Here is a 6,000-nt window from a genome sequence, read left to right as displayed (position 1 = left end):
CTTTCTTCTTCTTCTTCTCTACATGCAGTAGCTAATCTGATCTTGAGACGCCCATAATTAGCCCAGTTACTGTGTGTTTGGAGTAAATTCCCTTTTCTGGAACTAATACAGGGGAGCTGTTTAAAAAGCCTCTGAGTTGAATACCCTCTAGGAAGCTACAGGTATGACATGATTGCTACATTATTAATAAATAAATATGCAAAGAGAATCCAAATTCATTTATGCAAACACCCAGGAGGAAACTCAACATACACGGGAAACAAGATGTGTTGATAGAGGCAAGAGTGCTAAGTACACAGACTATTCTGTTTTATTTTAGGCGAGTCTGCCGCCTGATCCATCCTGGAGGCTTGCGTTGGGGAACGGCACGAGTGAAAACAATGTTCCGAGTCCCAAATCCTGGTTTTGATCCTCAGTCTGAATTAGGGATGGCGAAGAAATTCAATGAAATTCACATTTAAAGGCGAACCTGTCAGATTTGTACTTTCCAAAATAATACACGAGTCTTTGAAATCCACACATCTTCACAATGCAATTCTGCAGTCAAGTGATGTGTACGAAAAACATATACACAAGGGCTTGCATGCGTCTCTGCCAACCCCCAAACTACACATTTAATCAGGGTTTTAAAGTTTTGGGACATCTATTTGAGGGAAGGATGAAGGGAAGCTGATAGTGCAGAGTGTCACTCCCACAGACACATGTTTGTTTGTTTATTGTATTTATATACCATCTTTATCTTCTAAGGATCTCAAGGTGGTGTTACATGGTTTTCCTTCTCCCCATGCCACCCTCACAACAACCATGTGGTAGGTTAGGCTAAGAGATAGTGACTGGCCCAAGGTCAACCAGTGAGCTTCATGGCCATGTGGAGATTCGAACCCTAGTCTCCCAGGTCCTAGTCCAACACTGTTACTGGGACTTCTCAGGCTCCCCATCAGGCTAAAACACTGTCTATTTGATTTGCCAATGAGGAAGAGAAGGAACGGACTCTTGTGTCAGATCTTTTCCTTCTATGGATTCTGGGACTTTTAGGCTCAGTCGAAAAATGCACTCTGTATGTCTATGTGAGCGCAGCGACTCCTTCCCCTTCCCTAAAGAACTGATTAAAGTCGGGGTAAGAAGGTGTACCATGGAGGGAGGTGCTGGTGCTGTCAGGAGGCAAGCAAAATAATGGCAGGGAGAGCTCATAACAGCCAGTCTCTGTTAGAATTCCTGCTCCATGGTTGCAGTCAAGGGATTTTTGTCTATCACATGATGGTGTGTGTTTTGACTCCACAGAGTGGGAAGTGACAGAGACAGGATGTTTGTGTTACTGTGTTCCGTGAAGTGGGACTATTGTCCTTTGTTCTTTTTTCTCTTTGCTGTCTGATGCTAGAGAGAGAGGGAGCCATGTTGCAGTGCTCTCTATGTGTTTATATGTAAATAAAGTAGATTAGCCAAAACGCTGAGTTGCTGAGGTCTGTTATGCAAGCTGCGAAGACTCTGCGGATCCCTAGGTGTGCCAGTGTCTGTTGGCATCAGTCGCTGTGATGTTCAGGCTGAAGAAAGCTTTTGAAGCTCCCGAACAAATGACCAGGAGGGAGGGAACATGCCAGTCGAGCATGTGTCTCTGCCAGGGTCCTACTTGAGTGTAGGATGAGCTCCTGACAGTCTCTACTTCAGTTTGGCTCATAAGCAGGGGATAATGACCTATGCGGGCAAATGGGGCACAACGCCACCAGCCTCACTTGTCTGCCTTCTTGCTCACAATCAGTCAGAGAGGAGCTCTGCCTGTGATTGGCTCTGGTGTCACCTATTTGTGGTCTCCTGGCTGTTCACTCCACCTGTACCAATGGGCACCAGTCACCACTGCTGTCATTGGGTTTGGCGCCACCTACTGTCTGGCTCCCTGCCTACTGCCCTACCGGTCTCAATGGGAACTAGCTGCCGCTGCTCGTCAGGATCTGAACAGAGGTGCTGAATGGCATGAGTGCCTCTGCTTCAGATTCCTGAGGCGCCGGACTAGTAGAGCCAGCTCAGACTTGTTTCCTGGGGGTGTCAGAGACAACAGCCCCCCTTCTGAGCTTGATTCAAAATAGTTGTAACATAATGAGCCCACGGTGTGTGTGTATGTTGTTGTATAGCAAAAGGGGCTTTGAATCTTTTAAGGGAGAGCACGGAAACATGTTCCTTTGTGAGGAAAATAAATAAATAAAAAGCGAAGGGGATGGGGGAAATCAAAGCCTTGTCTTGCAAAAGCAACATCTTCTCTCCTGGTATTAACAACAAAAGCGCTGGTGCTGTTTGCCTTTTCAAATGAAGTTGCCATCTTTTAACGGCACTGAAACTATCTCCGCTGCTGTACTGTGCAATGGCAGGTAGAGTCAACAGCGTGGCAACGCAGACTGCTAGCAGGAGGTGCAACAGGAAATCCAGGCCAGGCTTTTTGTACCTGTTATTTATAGGCTGCCATGCAATGCTGAACTGAAGATCATGGGACAATCCTGCCCAGTGGCGGCTAGTGCCCATTGCAGGGGTGGCACATCCCATTTCGCTGCTCGAAGCAAAACGAGAAGTGCCACCTTACCCTGCTTTGCCGCTCCTGCCGCTGGCATATCTGTTGCTGCCGGCGCCATATCTCTGCCTGCCCTGCCACCTCCACCACTGGCAGAGAAGCAGCGCTGGCATCGGTGCTGATTTTGCTGAAATTTCATGAGATCTTAGAATCCTAGAATGATAGAGTTGGAAGGGATCCCGACGGTTCTCTAGTCCAACCCCCTGCAATACAGGAAGCCATTCCTGGCTGGGCTCGAACCACTGACCTTCTGGTTAACAGCCAGACAAACTGACCCATTGCATGACAGAGTCCCTTGGGCGCTTGCAAGATCTCACGCAATTTCAGCTGATAGTGGTTTTGGGGCTATGGAGTGCCCATGGGGCTGCTGCCTTGGTGGTTCCTGGCACATTAAACTTCATTAGTTTAATAATATTATTACAACAACAACAATTTATTATTTATACCCTACCCATCTGGCTGGGTTTCCCTAGGCATTCTGGGCGGCTCCCAACAGAATATAAAAAATAGAATCGAACATTAAAAACTTCCTAAACAGGGCTGCCTGTTGATAGTGGCTCCTTCCCTGTGTACACATCATACATTTAAAGCACGTTTTCCCCGTAAGCAGGATGAGAGTGCATTAGCCCTCTGCTGGTGTCGTTCTCCAACAAATGGTACTCAGAGGTGTGGTGGTCAAAGGACATTTCTGCTTGAAGATGAAGGCCCTTGAAAAATGAGAAGGCCTTTCCTTTTCCATCTCCACTGGGAGATCCGAGAAACAGTAAATACTTCTTGCTCATCTCTCAACTTACAGAAGTACGGTAAGATTGGATTGGACCTTCCCTGACTGGTTTTTGAAAGCTTCCTTCAATCTTCTGTTCAGAGTGTGCTTGCTGAGTGACAGTCCTATATTTTCTCCAAAACACGCTTTGATGAAATTATTGGCTGGCTGTGATGTGCCCAAACATGCTTCGACTGCTATTCATAATGCACTTTCCTTTCAGAAGCTCTGGCAGATCACACAGATACGGGGATATCTCACAAAATAAGTTTGCAACCTATAGGTATTCAGAATTGGTATCAAGGGGATTTATTCCCTCCAAATACATAGGATTGCAGACACAATCTTAGATCTAAGTTGGATAGGCTTTAAGGACATGTTTTCAGATGTATCAACTTCATCCTCTCATGGTCCCTTCTCGCCCGCTGCCTTCTCTCCCCAGAAACCGCTCCTGACTCCAGAGAGTACTGCACACAGATAAAAGGCCTTTTCAACATTTATTCTGATATGCCGTTACAAATTATTCTTGCTTGGGGCAAGGTTCTTGCAATTTCCCCAAGCAATGAGTTACCTTCTCTGTTTCCAGCTATGGAACAAAATTCTTCACACATGCCAGAGGCTACTCTGCAAATTTGGTACTACAAGATCTTTGTGTGATACCCTGATTACATCTGAAACTTCATTTTCTTCCAATGAGACATGGAGTCATTTGCACCAGGGCTAGATTTAGGGCTGTATCAGCAGGTGCTGAGCTGAGAAATTGTTGGGTAAGCGAAGTGCTGGGCTTTGGGAAGCCTAGTTAGCACCTTCCAGCTTTGGGAAGGTGAAGGGAGGGCTCTAGGACCTTGCCAGAGCCCTTGAACCTCCTTTCCCACCTTTGGGAAGGCAGTGTGAGGGCATGGGGGGGCAGATTTTGGCCTTGCACAGGGCGCCATAGTACCCAAGTCCGCCACTGTTTGCACAACCCAAACTGAAGCAAATTTCCTGAACACTTCTAAATGGACATGCAGAATATTGTATTGCGAATGTTTCTGTATTCAGCCTTCCTCTTGTTAAGCACAGAGGTGAGTGGGTTGCCCTTGTTATGTTCCATTCTAGTTTGTGGATTTGGTCTGCATTGCATATCTCCTGAATCGGAGACCTTCTCAGACACTCAGTTCCCCCACAAAATTACAGTGGTACCTTTTGCTCTCAAATGCCTTGGTACTCAAACAACTTGGAACCCAAACAAATTTTTTGGAAGCCGAACGTGCTCCGTTTTGAGTGCCACACTTCCGTTTTGAGCGTTACGCTGAGGTCTGTCTGCTTTTGCTATCTATTTTGTGTTTTTGTTTTTGCGGCTCTTTTTTGTTTTGTTTTTGTGACTGTGTGGTACCCAGTTCAGCTACTGATTGATTGACTGTGTGACTGCAGTGCATTGCTTATCGCTTTCATTTTATGGATCAATGGTCTCTTTAGATAGCAAAATTCATGTTAAATTGTTGTTTTAGGGGTTGTTTTTAAAAGCCTGGAACAGATCAATCCATTTTGCATTACTTTCCATGGGAAAACATGCCTTGGTTTTGGAACACTTTGGTTTTGGAGCAGACTTCCAGAACAGATTAAGTTTGAGAACCAAGGTACCACTGTAAAAGCATTGGAGAAGAGGGAAGGGACATGCTGGCGAGCTCTACACTCCCTGTACCCTGCAAGGTGCAAAATGCTACACTTCAGAGGGAGCCCCCAGGAGCACACAGATGGAGATGAAGACATTTGTCTCCAGTGATTGGCTGGGAAATAGCAAAGACAGTGGAACTAGCTAGCACAGGGGTCAGCAAACTTTTTCATCAGGGGGCTGGTCCACTGTCCCTCAGACCTTGTGGGGGGCCGGACTATATTTTTTAAAAAATAATAATGAACGAATTCCTGTGCCCCACAAATAACCCATAGATGCATTTTAAATAAAAGGACACCTTCTACTCATGTAAAAACACCAGGCAGGCCCCACAAATAACCCAGAGATGCATTTTAAATAAAAGGACACATTCTACTCATGTAAAAACAGGCTGATTCCCGGACCATCCGCAGACCAGATTTAGAAGGCGATTGGGCCGCATCCGGCCCCTGGGCTGTAGTTTTCCTACCCATGAGCTAGCATGCCCACCACCCCACCCTCATCCCTGCTTTGAGGACAAGGCCATGGTCAGATCAATGGTATTCCTATCTTGATGAAATTGCTCTTGGCTCCAGCACAAAATGGCTGCCCGGGTAAGTCTGCCGGCCATCCTTCCGAACTCTTGTGCATGGAAAAAGAGAGCGAATCAGCCACAGATATGCCCAGTGGCAGCCGTTGGTGACAATATTTCAAAAGGACCTCTTCTAATTGAATGAATGTGCAATAAAATGCAATTCAGTGTAAACTAATGTAAAATGATGCATGTCACGGCAAAAAAAAATCTTAAGCATCTAATTTTGTGTTAAGCCATGCTCCACAGCAGCCATTTTGTGTTAACATACACACACACACAGGCCATTTTGTGACTGGTACCACATTGAAACCCTAATTTTCATATGTTTTCATTTTATTTAATTCTTTAAAAACCAATGTAATGAGTAGTATCTAGAAAATGCTAAATGTTTTAAATTTTCATTTTTGATTTTTATAATCAACATTTAATTGCCATTTAATCACAAATTCAGT

This window comes from Podarcis raffonei, chromosome 15 (genome assembly GCF_027172205.1).
Source record: "Podarcis raffonei isolate rPodRaf1 chromosome 15, rPodRaf1.pri, whole genome shotgun sequence".
Classification (NCBI taxonomy): domain Eukaryota; kingdom Metazoa; phylum Chordata; class Lepidosauria; order Squamata; family Lacertidae; genus Podarcis; species Podarcis raffonei.
Note: the sequence above shows the minus strand (reverse complement) of the source record.